At 37.6% G+C, this 22,107-nt stretch overlaps 1 pseudogene; it reads right to left on the reverse strand.

The window, feature by feature from the left end:
- Positions 1-21,709, reverse strand: part of LOC127058525 (DNA (cytosine-5)-methyltransferase 3B-like) — a 41,234-nt pseudogene extending 19,525 nt beyond the window's left edge.
- Between the last annotated feature and the right edge of the window lie 398 nt (positions 21,710-22,107).

A 22,107-nucleotide genomic window follows, 5' to 3' on the forward strand; every position in this document is an offset into this window, starting at 1 on the left:
AAGGAGTTTGATTTGGTACCAACAACATTTTGATTAATAAGCTAGAACAATATATAATTAACATGCCACACATTAAATGGATTAAAAACTGGCTAATAGTAGGTCTCAAAATATTACTGTAAATGAGGAATTATCATACAGTGGGGCTGTTTCCAATAGGGATCCACAGGGATCAGTTCCTGGCTCTACGCTATTTACATCTTCATCAGTGACCTTGAAGAAAATGTATCATCACTGATAATGTTTGCAGATGAGACAAAAATTGGGGGGAGTGATGAATAATGAACAGGGCAGGTCACTGCTTCAGTGCAATCTGGATCACTTGGTAAAGTGGGTGCAAATTTTAATATGGCTAAATGTAAATGTATACTTCTGAGACAAAGAATGTAGGGCACACTTACAGGATGGAGGAACTCTAAACTGAGAAGCAGTAACTCTGAAAAAGGTTTGGGGGTCATGGTGGATAATCAGACAAAAAAAATCTGATTTAATTAGCAAATTGAAAGAACTAGAGGAGTCTAATTCAGTGTGAGTCTATATACAATTTTCATACATAAGCATTGGAGTGGTCAGCACATACAAATTCAAAGCATTCTCCATCTCTTCCAGTCAGCCGACCTTGGACAAATGCGGCAGCATCTACTACTACGTATGCTCGGTGGTCCCATGGTGGCTGTTTTTTTGGTGGTAGCAAGGGACAAGAGTGCTGCTTTGTTGGACATGGTGAGATGATAGGTATCAAGCCATTTTCCTAGATTGACAAGGAACAAATACCTTCTTCGTTTTGATCAAGTGTGACAAGCAGGATCATTTGTAAGACCCAAATGATTAAACTTGTAATGCCAGCAACATCAAGCATATTGAAGACAAGAACCATTGGCCACATAGGTATGTTGTGCCAGCAGGAGTACATTCTTCAAGATGGTCCAAGTTATTAACCTCACCTTTAGTGCCATTGTAGTGGAGAATTATGTGCAGTTTTTTTATATTTCCTTCTACAACCTTGTCAGGATGAATTGTTGACCGTATCACACCATTCTCAAGAAAATATGAAACCAGGGTGATTTGCTCAACAAATCCAAATACTGATAATTATTTTCTGCTTCAAGGTGGATACATCTCGCCAGGTATATCTGGCTTGTTTTGTCAGATTGTTCCAACACCGGTCAAACTTTTGTTGAGTAGATCTTCAGCAAGGTGAATACTGGTGAAGAAGTTATCCTCAACTACATTTCTTCCAGACTTATCCCAAGGCTGAGCATGAGCTCCTTATTATCTGAAGATGAATTTGATGAACTATCAATGGAAACATGGTCTTCCTTTTCAAAGCAACTCTCAACATGATCTGGCACAAAGTCACTACCATATAATATATTATGACACAATGGCTCGCTTTCAGAGTTGCAAATCATTTTATAAGGTCAGAAGCAGGATATTGTGCCTGCTTGTTTGCCATACTGAATTACACAACACAGACAATCTCTTTAAGAGTCTCCTGAGTCTGCAGTGTTTGAAATGCAATAGCTAGAAAGAAAATTCCCTCAAGAGTGTTAGGCCAGCATCAGTCCACTCTATGTTGAGGATACTTAAAACTGGATTTGAAGGGACCAGCGTCCCTGCAGTACCTTATATCTAAGGGTGACTATATGAAGCAACCACTGTCACTGCAATGCATTATCAGTTAGTATATGCTATCTATTACAGTGGTTCTTACTAGAAATAAATGTTTACATAGAACCACTACAGGATAGCAGTACAGCATGTTTGGGGTACATTTGTGCCCCACGTACTTTTTTGATACAAAAAAAATATTTTCATGCTATTTTTTTTGATGAATTATGTATATGTGCCTAGGTGGCAATGTCCTAAAACAGTATAGTTGGAAGGCCAATAGTTCATGAATTATCGCAATATATATATTCGCACAGTGTACAATATTACTCCATGAATATGGATGAGGGTTAATCATTGGAACAATTCACCAAGGGTCATGGTGGATTCTCCATCACTGAGTATTTTTAAATTAAGATTGGATGTTTTTCTAAAAGATCTGTTCAAGGAATTATTTGGGGAAAATTCTATGGCCTATCTTAAACAAGACCCAGATTGGATGATCATAATAGTCCTTAATGGCCTTAGAATCTATGAATACATGGAACCTGAGATTATCACCTAATCATGTAAATCTAGGAGCTATAGCTTTAAGAACAACACCAAATATCACGAGACCTGCAATAAAATCGAGATAATTGGTGACACTCAGTTTTGCCCTGATTCATTACACATGGTTGAAGCAATGGGCGTTCCACAGGGAGAATATGTATACATTTCTTTAAATCTGTAGCAGAAAGCCCACAGGACTAGCCCATGGAATATTTTAGGAAAAAGCTCTATGATGAAGTAAAGGAAGAGACAGAACATTTTGGGACAATTCTGTTTCTTTCATTCCAATAGAGGTCCTTGTTCAGTGTAAGAAGAAACCAACTCATTCTGAGATTCTTTTCCATTGTCCCAAGACATCCACCATTTCTATTGCAAGGTAATTCTGTGACCTAATAGATCTCACAGCTACAATGTTTCCCTCAAATATTATTTTCTTTTCTTAATTCCACCCAATGACTTTTAGTTAAATTCCCTCGCAATGTACTAGAACATTTTTGTCCCTTCCAGAACCTAGATTCTACCTTTGAGTTAAAAGGCTACATAAATTTGCATTGCCTCGGGGGAGCTCAGGAGAGATTGGGCCCCAGTGTAAATGGTGAGGCTGGGCATAGTTCTGCCTCTTCCCTGCCCCCTTTGGGGCAATGCATTCCTGGTAGAACACACAGAGAGAGCAGTCCCTGTGCGTCCTTACATGCTCGGACTGCAATTGCAACTGGCTGTCATGCAGGGTGCTTGGCAAGTTGCTTGGCAAGATTAATTCTGTAAACCTTGTGTTACTTACGATTTTGATATCCTCTACACACTCAAGGGGCTCTCTTTTTTTCTTAATATTTGTTCTAACAATAGACGCCAAGTACTGTGTGTTACCTTTTCTCCAGTCTTTTGATACTAACCAAGTTTTCCACACTTTTTCAGAAAAAGTGTATGTCAGACAAAAACTTCGTAGGATAATTTCCTTAATACTGCCGAGGTTTTACTTACTCTTGAACATTTGATTTATTTACATATGTTCAAGTTTTCCTTGTATTTTCTCTTTATCAATAGTTATTCTTATATGATCTTTTTCACTTCTTCATTGTCTAAACTTATTTTCTTTAGATCATATTGTATCTTCCCGTGGAAAATCTGGAGGCAGAGAGAAAATCTCTTTTTATGTCACAACAAATAGGAAAGGCTAAAAAGTCATGGGAGATTTAAAAGTTGAGAGGGCCTTTAAACCAAGGAGTCTGAGAATCTGAGCCTCATCCAGGGCCCACTGAAGTCAGGGGAATCTTTTGCTCAGCTTCAATGGGCTTTGGCTCAGGCCCTGTGTACCCAGATCCTAGAAACATCGCACTGTTTCCAAGCACCTTTATGTTGTCCTCCTGGTCTCCAGCCCCAGCAACACAACTTATCTAGGGAATATAGTTTCATTGGCCTGAAGCTGTGTGGTAGCAACCTTGGCAAGAACCCAGGAAGATTTAAGGTTTCATTAAATCCACACTCAGGTGCCCACAGGGCCTGGTGGGAGGTCTGCGGTCCATAGTAATGTATTATCCTGGTGCCTATTGAGAAACAAAGAAAGACGTTTTAGTATTAAATCCTGTATATGTTTTCAAAAAGCGAGGTGAGTTTCTGCTTCAAAATTGTTAAGTGCATTTTAAATCATTTCAGCTTCTTCTGAAGGAGGAAAAACTGTATGTTGCAATGGACTGAAAAGTGGTTTGATGCATGTGGAAATACCACAGTTTCTTAGAGCATTGCTGTTCAGCTTGATCCAAAGGTAAGCAGATACTAACAGAGCAGAGAAAGAACACAAACAGCAGTATGTTATGCAAATAGAGGGTAAATCCTGACTTCACTGAAGTCATGCTAAAACTCCCATTGACTTCACCTGCTTTTGCAAGTTCTCCTCACATGGAACTGCTATTAACTACAAGTCAGCATAGATCCCTATACAGTTTCTGGTTGCACTGGCTTAATTAGCACAGCCCTTCCTAAACAAAAGGCAAAACATGAATTCTAAATGAATGATTATGATTTGTTTTCTTAGAACAGGATCCAGGATGGCAGTTAACCAGAGTGAGTCCTGAGAATATGGTCTTTGGACATCCAGTGCAATTTAATTCAGTCCTTGGCTAACAATAAATATATATATATATAAATGAGTGTGCTGCTTTGGAGTTATTTCCCTAATAAATACTAGGAAACAGACAGGTATCATGAGTTGTAGGAAGCAGAACAGCAATCATCATAACATCTGTGATTAGATTAATAAAATGCCCAAAGGTGTCTGGTTCTGGGCATAATTAAAGTTTACAGTCTGCATGAAAGTGTTACTGGGATGTTTATAGTGAAGACATCTGGAATAGCAACATTTATTTTGGGAAATACGTTCTTGGTTCATATCTGGAAAACAGGTGGAAACGACATAGTAATAAAGCATAACCTACTTTTAGTCATACTTCTTCATTTTACCGTGCTTAAAATGCACTGAATTGCAATCTGGATTCAAAGTTCACATAGTCTGACTTTTGACAAGGGAAGATCAATGGTAAACTACAGTCTAGTATGTAGTGTACAGCATAGCATTCATCATAGCCGTTATTTGATTCAGTTTAACTATCTTCTGATTTCACCCTTTTGACCGTGTTGTACAATGCGTTTTAAATATATTAACTCTGAGCCAAAATTTTAGTCAGCCACCCAGGCAACTTTCACTGAAAACTTTGCTGTGCAAACATGTACGCTATCTATAGCTATTATCCAGGAAAGCTCTTAAGAATGTGCAGAACCTTAGGCATGTGAGTGTTTCCATTGAATTTAGTGGAGTTACAAATGTGCTTAATTACTTTGCTGAATTGGGTCTCAATTAATTTTTAGAAAGAAAACATTTAAAAGTATATATATTAAAACAGTTGAACAACAAAATTCATTACATCTGTACAGTGCTATAATATTGTACATCTAAATGCTTATCAACATTCAATATTTGGTCAGTAGAATAATTTATTGATTTCTAGATCTCTCTTTAATAAAGCCTAGGATCCAAGCTTGGACAGTATATATTACATGAATATTTTCTTCTGAATGAGATGCCTTACATGAGTAACAAAATAACATATGGGTCTTCATACCTTCATGGGGCAGAATGAAAACAAAGAAAATGTGAATGCGAATTTCCCTCTCACTGATCAAAAGGCAAACACAGAATTTATACATTGTGACATAGACAAATGTTTATTTGAGAACAATAGAGGGAAAGTGACAGCACAACTGATTAATAATAAATAAATGCACTGTTAAATTGGTTAGCAAACTAGGAACAAGAACAGACTGTTTATTCTTTAGCATGGGGGAAGAACTGTTACAGTAAGTGAAATTTAGTAAGTTTATGGAAAACTCAGAAGTCATTTTCAGGACTACTTTTAGTGTTTATATTGCTAGTGTTCTACATATTAAAATACAAAGTATATTACCTTCAAAATACAAGCACTGATCTTCCAAGTTCACTGGATCATAGTCTTTGCCCTCCCCTTCCATCCACAAACCTTTCCAGTGCTTTCAGCTTATCATGTGTTTGAAGTAGGATTCCACCTGTATTCATTTTATCATAAGTCAGATATATCTGTAAACAGTAAATGACAATGATTTCTGATTCCACAACTAATATATACAGTGCAAAAATTGTGTTTAAAAATAATTATGTGCTTTGAAGTGTTTTATTAAATATTTACATGTATGCAGAAAATAATAATACAAAAATTCAATACTGGACAAATTCCAACTTTGCTATGTACAGTGTCAAGCTAAAGTCCTCATCCTCATCCCTCTCTGCAGTTTCACTTGTGCATAGTCTCTTCCTTCCTTCCTTTGTTAAATGACTGCATACATTAGGGTTGCTGTGAACTGTTAAAGAGCTGTTGTGTTCTGTCCCAGAAATGGTTGCATTTTTGTAACTGCTTAAATGATTCTTGGGTTGGTAAAATATTCTGGGACTTCTTATGAACCACAGAGATACTTCCAGATGGTCCAGATCATCCACTGTTTCAAACTGGCAAACTCTATTGATACCAATGCCCATCTCATATGCTGACTATCTGACCCAATATGTACAATATGCTGTGATTGTGTATGGTATATGTAACATGAGATGACCATTTGCTTGTGTGTGCATAAGATGACAAATTTTACATGGATGTGGAATAATGAAATTAGATTATTATTAATGGTGCTTCAACTAAACAAATATACCTCTTTCAGATATTTTGATTTTGAGGATACAACTGTAACATCAGCTGGGTTCTTACAACCGTCAGAGCACTATCACACAGAGTAGTATAGAATATCAAGAATAGCAATATGTTTATGATAGGTTTCCAAACTGATTTAGTGTGCGTATAGACAAGGCATCTGATTCCTTGAGAAAATCTCAGCCTTCATCTCTATGCCCCACCCTGACAGACCACATGAGGGTACATTTCTGAAGAGAAAGCTTGTCATGAGGCTAAATCACAGCCCTGGGAGTCAAGGACAAGGACATTTGTGTAAAGAAGATCATAAATACCCATCTTGTTGTTACTGGCAAGCAGGTTTCTCCCATGTTCATTGATCTATAGGTAGAACTTCTCCTTAACTGTTCCATTCATAATTTTTAACCTTTTGGCAGTCAACGCGATCCTCATGAGCAATCTTTCATTAGATGTTTACATTATGAAAGAGATTGGTGTTACACAGCACCAGGACTCCAATAGCCCCAGCCAAAATGGTTAACAACGTCTATATTTTCCATCCAAAGAGAGCATTTTAGAAGAGAACTACAATAGGACATAAATGTAATCACATCAGATCTCAAAGATTCAGCATCTGTTAGCAATAAATATGGTGCAGTAAAAAGGAAGTCAAATGTTCCATGTGGAGACCCTTATTCGATTACTCTAGGACTCTGACCCATTGACCTCTTCTACATATTGATGTTCCTGGGTCTGATTCTCTGGTTCTTCTGGCATGGAGCAATCCTTAGGTGGGGTGGAGCCAGCTATGCCAGATCAATGCAACACTGTCCCCTCACAGCTCTCTGGTGTAGGAGACATGGCTAGGCAAAAGGGAACATTGCATCATGACTGCTGTTCTCTGGCAAGCCATAGCTGCTGGAATGGGCTACTGGAATCATAGGCAGCTGGGTGCCATTAAGAACAGTCCTGGGCTGGGGTGGGGTACTCAAAGTTGCACCAGGTCTGAATCAACTTTCCAGTCTCAGGGTCAATGGAATGTAAAGATGTCTGTACTGAAGATTTAGGGCTCAAGTGTTCTTATGCTGGGATTCTTTCTTGACTTAATTGAGAAGGCCGACAGTTAAATAACATGTCTGCTGGAGCACTCAGAGGGAAGGACAGAGAATGGCATGAGTGCCACCTTTATTATTTTAATCACAGTAGACTTGCCTTTTAAAATTTCAACAGCCAAAGCATTTGAATGACAAATCACTTAAAAAAGAATTACTCAACTATGGGCTATATTTTTTCCAATAATGCTATTGGTTTTCATGTGTTATATATTTCAGTGCTGCTGAACTAATTTAATTTAACAGTAGAGAAAATATTATTATACATAATAGCTGAGGAAATGTCACCGTGCAATGGCATAAATAATGGCATTTTAAAATGAGGAAAGGAAAGAATTATAATTCTATTGTTGAAATAAATTATTTTTAGAGAGATTGACTTCACTATTGGCCAAGAAAATCACTATCAGTCACAGGATCCTCATTACGTATAGGACATTCATAAAATTGGCCTCTAATTCCAAAAGACTTCTAATACCAGTTTCTTCAGGAAAAACAATAGAAATCCACAACACATTTCACTTACATGGTGTGAGTTTCTCCTATACCATACCATAATAACAAGAACCAACAAGACCAACTGCAGAATTCCTGGAACTCTGAATACACCCAAACCCTATTTTATGTTTCTATAATATTATATGTGTATACAAACATTATTCTGTATATTGAAAATAATGGCAGTTAATTAGCTTTGCACTGTTCTGCCTCATTGTATGGGGATAGATGTAGCAAAAGGAGGCATGTATCCCTTGTATCTGACCGATCCTGAAATGCCAGAATGGGTTATTAATAGTCACTGCATTTGGTTCTGGTTTTCCCACTTCTGTTCCACCTCACGTTCCCTGGCTCACTCACTTCTTCTCCCCCCCCACCCCCACACACACCTCCCTGAGACTTGCAGAAAGATGAGAATGCTTGAAGGTGTCTGAGGACTCCCCTTTCAGTGTGGAAAGGAGAACTCCATGCACAGAAGATCCTCTCCACAGTTGGATCTTGGGGTAATGAGCAGGCCTGTCATTAACAAGTTGTTCCAATGTGTTGCTCTTTGCAGCTGCATGGTTAAGGGATTGATCAAAACCCACTGACATTAATGGCAGTCTTTTATTTAAATGGGATTAGGAATAGGTCCTGATTTAGTTGTTAATGGAGATCCAGACTGTTCTTTGCTATCACTGGAGGAAGTTGCCGGATAATCTCAGTTAGATTTTCAGTGCAGGAACAAATAAAATATTTGTGTAGTAGTCATTAAAGCACTTGTTTGCTTATTTGACTATATCAGGCCAGATCTTTAACTGGTATAAATCAGTGTAGCTCCACTGATTTCATCAAAAGTTACTCTAATTTACACCATCTGAGAATCTGACCCATTACATAGTGTTGTTTTTTTTCTGGAATCACTTGAAAGTCTTAAGTTTTGGGGTAGATATTTTGTTTATTGTGTGTACTTTTTCTATTGAAAAACTTCTTATTTAAGAACTTAATTTATCCTATGTTACTAATTCTTATACCAGTTTTGGGTCTTTTCATAGGCACATCAGTGGGTATTCTAAATGTGAATAATAAGAAAAGAACATCTGGGTGAGATATCCTTTAGAAAAAAGAATGGAGAAGTTGCACACTGGCCAATGCTTCAAGTCTTTGGTATAGCATATGCTTGCGATTTTATCTCCTTTGTATTGCTGAGGCATTCTACAATTCCAGTCTTTAGTTGTTTCTTATTTTTCAGAATTATTATGTTGATTGTCCCTTTTGTTAGTCTTGATGTCTGTCTCATATTTTTCATTTAATTATTTCCTACAAAGCAGAAAGTGGAACAGATGTTTAACTATGTGATGCTGAAGAGTAACAAAATTTTCTTGTTACATAATGAGCAAATGTATCACTGGCGTAACTCAACCCTTATCAGTGGAGATACATCAGTCTGTCTATTATTCCATCATATAGTCCATTACATTAGTTTAGTTTATTTCTCTTACTTGTAAAATCATTCCTGTATTTTTTATTTATGCATTTATTTTGCAAAATGGAGCTATTATGACAGTTCTTTTAATAATATTTTAATTAGGTAGAAATAGCTGTACATTAATTAGCCATGGAAGTTAAAAACAGAGACTTCTTATTCTCCCTTTCATTAAGGATTGCATTCTATAAACTATTTTCTATTCTTTTGTGCAGTCTAGTGTTAAGTGTCCCAAATGTTGAGGCTTCCATCAAATATCTGCTTGATTCTATCATCTATTCCACAGACTAACAGGTCACAATGTCAAGAAGTTTTTGCTGATATTCAGGTTAAATTTATCTCTCCCAATTTCAACCCACTATTCCCAGCTATAACACTAAGTCCCACATGAAATTAGTTCGCTGTGTCCTTAGATGTTTCCCCTTTCAAATATTTTATATATTGACCTTGTCCTTCCTTTGTCATCTCTTAGCCACAAATATAGTTCTTCTGGAGATAGATGGTGACTAGAGCCAAGTATATCTACTCTCCCTGCACTCCCTTGAACATAGGGACTTCTCCATCACAGCCAAAAAGGAGGGTGATAAGGAAAAGCCATGTTATGATGCCTTTTAGGAGAGACCGACTGCCTCCTGCTCCTCTGGAAATTACTGATGCAGAGTTCTCTCCATATTAGTCTTGCATAAAAAGATGAGAGAGGGAGGTGATCTCTAGCTCATATGGAAAGATTTACTGCAGTCACTGAAATATCCTGATGAAGAGCTGCTGGATATTAAATATAATTTATTTATAATTTATAATATATTTAATACAAATGGTGCTTGTATTTTCAGTTGTTAATTTGTAATCTCAGAATATTTCTTCCCTTATATTCTGATGGTAACTAAACCATTTTTAATCACTGCTTTTTTGCCTAAACAGGACTCTAATATCCACCCCCTCCCTTGTGACATCCCATCTTCCAGTGGATGCAACAGAAGGGTTAGAGATCTCTCCCCCTCTGGAGTTTTAATGGACTTCTGAGTGTAGGAATTTCCTCCAGACTCCAATATAATTTTTTGTAAAAGAATGACATTCTGGGGCTGCACCAATGAATTAGACCTAGAAACCTGTAAGATTTGTAATGCTAGTGGGCAATGGTAGTACATCTGGGGACCCACGTTCCATGCATGGGAGATGTGGGTAATGGTGGACTTTATAGAATTTCTATCGGTTCAATCACAATTTGTGTTTGCCCTCTTTCCCTGGGGGTAAAGTTCCCTAGTCCAAGTAGAAGAGTTGGGAGGAGACTATAAGATCTGACTCCAGACAGCTGTAGTCAACACAAAGACTCCTATTCATAACGAGAAGGGGACATTTAAACTATCTTCAGCATCACAGACTGTAGTAGGGTGATGGCTGACATCTTGACTGACACATTCTGGGACCTCCGGAGACAAAAGCATCAGATACTACAGCTTGAGCTCAAGAGCTAAGGCTCCCTAGCTGAAGATGCAACAGATTCATATCCTCTAGGGATCAGGCACAGAGGACAAACACAAACTCTCCAAAGGATTGCAGTAGCCACTGGAGAGATTACAAAGACAGCCCAACAGTTATGTTTTAACAGAGATACTGAATTAAACATTTGAGCTCAGTGTGACAGGATTAATAAAAGTCTTGAACTAGCCATATTTAGGAAGAGTCATTTTAAATTGGCAGGGAAGTGAGCCTTTGGGAGAACAATAGTGCTGAGGGACTGTTTTCCAATGGAGTGAATAGTTTACTGCACCTTGAGGAAAAATCTAAGTTGCAAAGAAATCTGAATGCCAGTAGCTGTGCGGGTCTCAACATACACAGCTGGGATAATGTTTGCAATAAGCTGAATTTCAAATCTCTAGAAATAGAGTGATTATGGCACTGGAAGAGTTTTTCTCTTAACCATCTGGGTATCTATTAAAATGCAAATTGTCACAGCAATTAGAACTAATTAAAATAAATAATAAATGATAAGAGAGTCCAAAGTGCTCTGATCTAAGAAAATGAAACACAAACTTTTCCTTATTATTCTTTATGACCCAATTATATATATTAATTTGTCTTGAAATTTAGGAGCCTGAATGCCAGGAAGATAGGAAACCATTATAAACCAACTGTTATTTCTTCATCTCTAGTCTCTTGAAAAGATATATGTGGTAGTGCTCCTTCCCTCCGTAAAAGCACTGCAGAAGAGACAGAAATAATTAGATCTGATGGCGCCGTAAACATCGCAAGAGAAAAATAGAATCCCTATCAGAAATCAAAGTAATAATTACACCACTGAAGCTTTAAGCCTGAGAATAAAATACAAAAAGGATCTGTGTTTTGAAGGTTACTTATTCTGTTTTGGTCAAAGATCACTGTATATTACGCTTCTTATTTTCCTTTATTTCTGTTCTTGCAGTATGAACTTCCACCAAATAGTTCTTATACTGCACGCCTCACTGTTCAAGATAAACAGCATACACAAATGTCCATTGTCAGTCCCACCTTCTCTTAATGGAACTTGGTTTCTCTGAGATTTAATCTGTTTCAACTAACTGATGGTATTTTATATTTGCAGCCAGATTCCATGTTATATTTCATGAAAGTACACAACCTTGTATGGGGAAGTCCACCTTTGCCGCTCACAGGTCCTAGGAAAGCACAAGTTCTCAATAGCTCTGACAAGCAAGTCATAGAGGTCTTAAGTTAAGCAACTCAGTAGCTGGAATTCCTAAATTCAATGAACACTTTTGAAAATTTGGCTGTACATTACTTGAGAATACACATAGTGCCTTGACACCAAACTCCTTAGAGTGGCGTCACTTGTAAATACCAATCATTCAGTGAAGTATAATTTCCTATTCAAGTCACTCCTAATCGGCTTGTGAGCCAATAGCCATCAAAGTCAACAAAAATACCCCCTTTGACTTCACTGGACTTTGGATCTGTCCCACTGGCCTTGTCTAGATGACAATGTTTTGGGTACCTGAGTATTTCATTATTGCCTGAGCTAAGTAGCTCTCTCACTGCAACGGTTTCTAGGAGTCCTGTACAAGCCCCTTCCACTCCCTATAAACTATTTTGTCCTTTTCATTCCTGTTCTGGCAGAAATAGTTCCCTGTGTTTCTCTACAGAATTGACATGGTATTCCAGGACTAATTTAAAAGCAGAGCTTTAAAGCTTTCTGAGCTTCAACTTGCAGCTGGAGATGGTGCTACTAATGATCTTCTGGCAGAAAAGTGGGTTTAAAACCTTTAGAAGCAAAAAGCTAGACCTCAGTTTTTTAGAAGGATCAGCAGCAAAGGATTCCACTGCTTCTTTTGTTCATTACCCTGTTATCTCTGGGCTCTCAATCTTTGCATTTCTTCTTCTCTTACAAGGACCAGAAGAATTGTATGATGATGTGTAAGGTAATAAAAATATTTTAAGAATCAATCTAATATATTATGTTGACAATGATTTCCATGTGTATAACTGTAGATGCAAATTTAAAAATAACATTAATCACAGTTTGCTAAATGTTATGCACATTTTTCTTTTGTTATGTTTTATGATTAGCACTTGAATAGCAAACTGCTTTCATGTGAACAGAAAGCCTATCTAGCTACTTACACGGTAACTATCAATGTAGTATATGAATGACTCACATCTATTAATGAATTTAGTTTCATAACACTGTGAAATATAGAATTATCAACAGACAAGGAACTGAGGCACCAAGAGATTAAATGATTCAACTAAAAATTGCACAAAGATTTTGGCAAAACTAGAAAATGAACACATATTTTGTTAGTCCCAATCTAGTATTTTAATCTCAAAATCATCATTCTTCAAGTAACCTCTCATTCCTACAACTGGAGTATGGCAGCCGTTAGGAAGCCAGGGGGCTGTTATGATAGTTTTATATCTGGGGAGGTGCCAAAAGTCTGAAAGAACGCTAACATTGTATCATTTAAAAAAAAAAAAAAAAAAGTCAACCGGATTACCAGGGCAATTACAGGCCTGTCAGCCTGACATAAATCTCAGGCAAGATAATAGAGCAGCTGATATGGGACTCAATTAATAAAGAACTAAAAGGGGGCAACATAATTAATGCAAGCCAATTTAGGTTTATGGAAAATGGATCCCATCAAACTAACTGCATACCTTTTTTGATGAGGTTACTAGTTTGGTTGCTAAAGGTAACAGTACTGACACAATATATTGAGACTTCTGTAAGGAATATGATCTGGTACGGTATGATACTTTGATTAAAAAACTTAGAATGATAGAAAATTAACATGGCACCCATTAAATGGATAGGTCTCAAAATATAACTGTAAAAGGTGGCATCGTCATCAAGTAGATGCGTTTCCAGTGGGATCCCGCAGGCATCGGTTGTCAGCCCTTTGGTAATTTAACATTTCTATCATTAACCTGGAAGAAAACATAAAATCATCATTACAGAGTTTGCAGATGACCCAAAGTTTGAGGTGTGGTAAATAATGACGAGGCCCTGTCACTGATTCCAAGCAATCCAGATTGTCTGGTAAACCGGGCACAAGCAAATAATATGCCTTTTAATATGACTAACTGTAAATATCTAGGCACAAAGACTGCAGGCCATACTTATAGGATGGGGGACTCTAACCTGGGAAGCAATAACTTTGTAAAAGATTTGAGGGTCACAGTGGATAAGCAGCTGGAAACATATGCATTTGATGATGGTGCAACACCAGACCCTGCAAGAACAGATGCAAAACCTGCAGACATATCTCCATTGCTACAATGATCAACATTCCCCACAACACACCTTTCAAGTTCCATGGGTCCTACATATGCCAATCACAACATGTGGTGTACCTCATCCAGTGCCCTAATTGCCCCAATAACAACTATGTGGGTGAAAGCAGACAATCTCTATACTCTCAAATGAACTCTCACAGGAAAATGATAAAAGACAAAAACACCCATCACTTGTGGATGAACACTTTGCACAAAATGATCCCTCTGTATCTGACCTATCAGTCCTCATTCTAAAAAGGAAACCTGCACAACACCTTCAAAAGACAAGCCCGGAAGCTTAACTTTGCAACTCTGCTAGACACTAAAATTCATGGACTGAACAGAGACACTGGATTTATGGCTTATTATAATAATCTGAACAACTAATTTCCCTTTTGTTCTATGACTGCAAAGGTATTAATGGATCACTCTACCTTAAATGGTCCCTTAAAATGTGTGTTAACTACTTGTCCTAAACTATTTGTTCCATCTTGTATTTAGCTGTGATGTTCAGAGTACGTTTTCCAGACCTGAAGAAGAGCTCTGTGTGGCACAAAAGCTTCTCTCTCTCACCAATAGAAGTTGGTCCAATACATTATATTTCTTCACCCATCTTCTGTCTCTAATATCTTGGGACTGACATGGTGACAACTACATAATATACAAATTATTATTGTTACTGCTTCTTTTCAATTCCCAAGCACACACCATTCACCACCTGGGAACAGAATTCACTGACCCTTAATAATATGTCAGAGTTCTTAAAATGTTGATTTGTTTAAAAACACTGTCAAGGTTGACAGACCTAAAATTTCACCCATTGAAAAAGTCCCCCAACTCCACATTCAAACAACTAGAAGATTTAGAACTAGCCTACTGAGATGACATTAAGATTCATTAGCTATTTGGCATTGACCTGTATACAATATTGGAGAGAATATTAACATGCAAACGACAGAAAGGGGTCTGGGTATTTCTGCCATTTTTCTGAACGTGTATTTGATTTTTATAGCACTACCTAGCCAGTTTGTATAATTCATAGTCTGCATTCAACTGGCTCTGAAATATTTATGAAAAACTTTCTAAAAACAATGTCTTGGCTTCAGTACATCTCACATACTGAGGTGTGTGTGAGATCCATTACTTATCCTTCACATCCATGGCTCAAGACATCTTTGCACTGATTTGAGTGCTTTTCAAAACAAAGCAAATGATACGAGAATTATTTTTAAAGGAGCTTCAGGAAATCTCCAAGTCTCAGTAATTTGCACTGATAAGAGCGTAAAGCAATACATACAACAGGAGTTTCCTTAGCAGACTCAGACCATATAGTCTGGTATCCTTCCTTCTAGGATTGCCTTTGTGTTTGTATGGAGAAATGGCAAAATGTCGCCCTTTATAGTTTTTTAAAATCTTTGTAAAAATGTCAAGTATCAGAGGGGTAGCCGTGTTAGTCTGGATCTGTAAAAGCAGCAAAGAATCCTATGGCACCTTATAGACTAACAGATGTTTTGGAGCATGAGCTTTCATGGGTAAATACCCATTTCGTCAGATGCACGTAGTGGAAATTTTCCACTACATGCATCTGACGAAGTGAGTATTCATCCACGAAAGCTCATGCTCCAAAGCGTCTGTTAGTCAATAAGGTGCCACAGGATTCTTTGCTGCTTTTGTAAAAATGTATGCTCAAGCAGAAAAAGTTTTCAAAACCAAAATTCAAAGGGGACATGTCATGTAATAAGTCACATATATCTGCAAAAATAAGTTCACTCAGGCAGGGGGAAGGGATAGCTCAGTGGCTTGAGCATTGGCCTGCTAGACCCAGGGTTGTGAGCTCAATCCTTGAGGGGGCCATTTAGGGATCTGGGGCAAAAATCTGTCTGGGGATTAGTCCTGTTTTGAGCAGGAGGTTGGACTAGATGACCTGCTGAGGTCCCTTCCAACCCTGATAGTCTATGATTTCTGGAAATCTGCAAACATTTTACACTGTCCCAACCATCATGTTATTCAGGACTTTAGAAGTATATACCACTGTTTGATCATCTCACAGAAGGACATCTTGTAATTCACAGGATACTAGATTGGCTGAGATTGTAACCTCTTTGCTAATCTACACATATTTCAATTTCAGTGCTCCTATAGAAACTATTTTTGTCAAGCTTTTCTCTTGTCAGTTCCATTTCAGACTGTCCTCAAACAGTATTCTAAGTAGAACATATGACTGTGACAAATTAGGGATGACATATAACAGCAGTCAGTATCCACTGACTCCATGACCACTGTTGTAGTTATCTCAGGACACTGACGCAACAAAACCACTAGCCTTCAGTGAGTTTTTCCAGAATTGTCATTAGAAGACATTGGGGATGAGTCAGTGTAGGTGAAGCCATAACTTGATCTGCAGTCTATATTTACTGGTGATAATGCACAAGATAGGAAGAACCCAGCATGCTAGTCAGAGTCCAGGATGAGCTTGTGGGGCTGGCAAAATTTTACCTGCAAACTGAGCAAATTTGATATAGAAATCCATGAGTCATATGGATATGGAACCCTACAGAGCCAGATCTAGTACCACTTTTCAAGGGAGAACCACATGTTCAAGTCCAGACTTTGATTTCCCTGGGATTGTGGCCCGTGAACTGGATTGCAGATGATGTCCTGCATTTCACATTAAAAACCAGACAGCACCCTCTTCTTCTCTTATAGCAGGACAAATGCTGCTAGCCAACATTGCTCATCGGTGACAGTGAGAGGTAACATTTGAGACTAGTGTCCTGTTTTTTTCTAAACAGATGCTAATTATTCCCTTGGCCTTCTAGGCTCATATTATTGTTTTAGCACCACATAATGATATAAAAATTGATTTATCTTCACTAGCTATTCTATGTTCTGCAAACCGTCATCATCTACAATAGTTCTGAATAGAGCCACTTGGAACATTTTTGACTAAAGGATTTTGCATCTCAATAAGTTATTTTGTTGAAGCCAAAACATTTCATACAGATATGAATTGCAATGATATTTTCAACTGGAAGGTTTCTGGAGTCCAGGATTGACTCTCCAGCCACTTTGCAATAGAAAACCTGACCTTTTTGATCAGAAAAGGACTTTCCAATGCAACTCCACTTCATGAAAATATTTAAAAGGTTTTATTTTCCTTCCAATAGGAAATGAAAACAAATGTCTAAACCTGGAAACTTGTCATGAAACAGATTTATCATTCTCCAGCCCGCCCTGCTTCTGAAACCTACTATGTATGGGCTCTATAAGGTTATGTGGATCTATAAATAAATAAATGATCCAGATAAGTGCCTTGCACTAAGTTCATCTGAAATTCATTGTTACTGATTACAGCCCTGGTTACAATGCAAGCACTCAGTTTGCTTCCAGAGGCATTTGTAATTTAGCACTAGGTGGGCTATCAGTTAATGGAGACTTCAGATAGATTGTTCCCAAATCTCTTATCTTGTCGTTTTAATTTCAATTACCAGAAATTTGGCTGAGCTTCCATTTCTAATAGTAGATTTTCCCCCTCAACACTGAAAATTAATATCAGAGAAAGAAAAAGACTACCCAGCATTAGCAAGAAGTAAACCACCAGTTCCTGATCGGATTCAGAGTTATAAGCATGGCATACATTTGAAAGTGAACAAGATATTGTATATCTTATCTGCCATGGTTTTTCAGCGATGCTGCAGGGTTGATAGCAAGACTTCTACTTTTTAATTCTAAGTCACATATATAACAGGCCTGAAGTAATCAGAAATGTGATTGAAATGAGAAACTACTGCATGACTAGGAATTACACATGCTGTGTGGTTATTTTACAACTCATAGATTCTCATGTTGCTGAATTTTACTGGCCTGAAATAGGATTTGAAATATAAAATACGAAGCATGTTTTGACTTGGTGGTATGCAAACAGCATTTCTTATTGCTGTTTGAGACTACTTGAGGTTTAGAGTGGTCTTGGGTCAACAGAATCCAAGTGTAGAGTAATGGTATGTATTTGATTTCTAGAGGAAAGGTACTTAGATGCCATTAATGGGGGAGCCAAGGAAAAAACTCGTGTCCAAGCTCCATGGCAGATTCCAAAGTGACCAAAGTAAATAGACTGTTTTGATTTTGATGTTATATGTTTATTTCTGTATGCAAAGGGAAGAAAGTAGTGAAAGAAAACAATTTTAAGACACATATATCTTAGATTTCTAATTGTTCAAATCTCTTTTTGAATGAACTGAATTATTTTTAGGCATGAGGTACAATACTCAAAGCTCAGCACTTTAAAAGAAAATAACAATGTACTATAATGAGCAGTGTGATACTGAGTCTATTTTACATCAGCATAAAAAACTAGCAACTAAGCCATAACTTTTATTAGAATGTCAAATAGCACCTGTAACAATTCATTATTGAATTGAAAGCAGTATGTACTATAAGTGATCAAATTTAACTCAACTATTTCAATATAAATTGATCTTTAAGATTTATTACATAAAGTAATCTTAACTAACATGGCTTTGAACTTGTCCAGGAATGGTTATTAGATTCTCAACAGATGATATCTGCACTTGATGAAGGAAAGTTTACATAATGCCTTTTTGAATAGTGTTCACAATCTTTGCAAAATTAATAAGCATAAGTATGTTTGAAAAAAGTTGGAAGATTTTCTGATTCAATGCTTGATCCAAGGAAGAACCGAAGACAAGTTTCTTTTGGCTGTAAATAAAGAGGGGACATGTAATGTCCTCTTCTTAAACATAAGTCTCCAAAGATAGAAACATACAGGACATGATCAGCAGAGAATACGGAGTATTGAGTTATTCGGGAAAGGGAATGTATTTTCTGTGAGAAAATTCAAAAGACTTTTTTTTTAATTTCCAGGTTTTCAATTAACTGCAACATTTTGAATGAAATGGAAGTTTTGGCAGAAAAAAACCCCATTTTTAATTAAGAAAAAAAGTTTTGATAAAAAATTTGACTGATTCTTATCTCCCTTGCCCCCTCTCCACCCTCCCAACAAGGCAAATTTCAATTTGGCTGCATCAGGCAAAAACTTTTATAAGCCTCCCAAATTATCTAAATTAACCATGGCCTAATTTCTCAAGGGACAATCCTTGCGCCATCTTTGGCACTGAGATGTATTCATGGTGCTGGAAGACGCATCCGCTGCTCCTGAAATCCCAACTAACGTTGGACTGAGGAGGAAGACTCTGTGTGTCCCTCAGGCATTTATTGGGCTTTGTTTAGAGTATGGAAATTTGACCCTAGTGATATTTAAAAGAGGCCTTTGCTCACACAGCTTTAATGGCACCTCACATTAGCTTTCTTCATTCTTTCTGCCAGTAATACCTGTTCCTGCAACTCATAAAAATGGCTCTTTCAGTGTCAAACTTCCCCTCCTCCGTCCTCAGAGTCCAATAGCTTTACATTTAAAAAGTCAACAGATTTACATCAAATATAATTTCCTTCGCAGTTGGAAATAATGAGCATCAAAAGATGTGGCATTTCTGATTTTTTATGGGAGATTGCTATCCATCTTGATTTTCTTTAATCAGTCCCTTACTGAACTGTTACAAAGCTGGACAGTGCCTAAAATGTGCACTTGAATTGGCTACAGAAAATCTGCTTTCTTCAAGGTTTTAGCACATTATCATTCTGAAAGCACACAAGCCTTCCCCTTGAGGGAATCAAAGCTGTTAATAAGCCAGTGGAGACCTTCAGAGGAATATGCTCATTCCCCCACCTATCACCTCTTTGGCTTACAGCAGAAACTGACACAAGAGTGATAATGTCACATCAGTCTGCCGGCAAAAATCACCTTAAACCACCTTCTAGTTCTTCTTGAAAAACGAGGAGATAGAGTAGGGAATTCACTGCACCTGTGAGAAACACCTGGGCCTTCGTCTGTTCTCTCTTGTGACAAAGAGTAAATATGGTGGATCAAATTGTGATTTTTCATATCAGCGCCATCAATGAGAGTAACTGAAGATGTTCTCCAGACTCACAATAGGTTATAACTTATGTGCACTAAGTCATGCCATGTTCAGTGAAAGAGCAGTTTCTATTATTACTCTAAGAGCACCCAAACCATGTTTTGGCTTTAAAAACAATGCATCATTTATATGGGTCATCCTTCCCAATGTTGAGAAGCACCCTATACCCTAAGCAGGGTCGCAAAATGAGACATTTTTCTAGTTCATTTACGGAAGTAATAAGAGCTGTGCACATTTGCTGTGACTTAAAACTTTTCTCCTTTATAGACTTTATTAGCATCTTTCCACCACAGAAAGGAGCTCAGAGTAACCATAAAATCCCATTCATCACCTGAAACAAAGTCGTAATAGGTCTGAATTGTGATGAATGCTATTGATAAAGGTACCTAACTTTCAAAGCCAGTTCAGAGAAGCAAACACTCATTCAAGTTATGTATAAGTCACCGGTTGGGAGCCAAATATTACACACACAGTCTGACTGGCTTCTTAAATAGCTGCAATATTGTGCACATCTAGATTTCAGGGTTATGGTGCTGTCTCCCTGGAGTACTCTGGGCCTCCGAGCTGCTCCGTTATATCTATATATAATGGGGCTAGAAAATAAGTCTGGGTATTCTGAATTTGGATGGTACAGGAAAAAGCAGCTATTTCATAGGACCGACTGCTGAGATAGAACCAGTGACATTAATTAATCCAAGATCTAATGCAAAAGGGACACCCTGTCACTTTTCGCTAATGTAGGTAAGAAACAGAATTAAGCAGATTTTTAATTAACTGTTTCATACTACAGCGTTCTATTTCCCCTGAAGTGACAGAGCTTGTTTGGTCACAAATACAGTGATTTTGGCACGGGATTTTCTGAGGCTCCTGTTTTGTCATCTAGCAGATTTATACTGATTTCCTGACTCTGAGTGGGGATGCTAGTCATTGCATATTTATAGTTGTTTGACACTGAGCCTGGTGCATGGCTGTCTTTACCTTTCCTCTGTACCAAAGGAGTCAAACTTCTTGTGAAATGGGATTCAAATATATAAACACATATACATATTGTATAAGGTACCTCGTTGTAAAGTGAAAGAAGAGAGGGGAAAAAAGGAAAAAGAATCCCAAAAATAATCCCTAGGGTGTTCTACTCCTATCTAATGTTCAAAATTGAAAGTGCTGTCATGCATAGCAACCTGGATGTCTGATCCTAAACCAGTTTTCAGTTTTATTATTCACTACTGTTTACCTCACTCATTAATCCCTGATGTGGAAACTTGTCAGTTATGTTTAGAAAAATTACTTGAAGTACAGTATATCTGCTGAATTCCCCTCATCTGCAATGGCCTAAAAATCAAGGCTCAAATAAAGTCAAACAGATAGAACCACAAGATGCCTTACAGTCCAACAGATCTTCAGAGGTGTTTTGGAAGATTCTGTTTCCTGGTGATTCCGTCCATGTTCAAAGTCACTCAGATAGTAAATAGAAACCAGGTAGTAGGATGCATACAGCATCCTTCTACCATACACTTCCATACATAATTGAAAGACCTGAAGTAAAAATTTTGCTTGTGGACTGATATATTTTTTTTAAGAGGAAAGAAAATAGCAAGATACAAGATTTTGGAGACTACACTGAAAAATCACCAGCAAAGGATGAACTCAGACTCAGGTACAGGGGATGGGTTAGGGTCAGACATGCCAAACCTGCAGGGAAAAAAAAACACAGAAATTGGGCTTGTTTTTGGCTTAATTGACTTGTGAGTTGCTTGTTGGTAAGTTTTTGGCTTGCAGCTTGTTTGGCTTGTAGCTTGTTGCTTCTTTTTTTTTGATTGGCAGGGGCTAGGGAGGTCAAGCAGGGGCAAGGAGCAAGCAGGGGCAAGTGGGGGAGAAAGTTGAGGGTGCACAACAGG

The sequence above is a fragment of the Gopherus flavomarginatus genome, chromosome 9 (assembly GCF_025201925.1).
Source record: "Gopherus flavomarginatus isolate rGopFla2 chromosome 9, rGopFla2.mat.asm, whole genome shotgun sequence".
In the NCBI taxonomy this organism is placed as follows: Eukaryota; Metazoa; Chordata; order Testudines; family Testudinidae; genus Gopherus; species Gopherus flavomarginatus.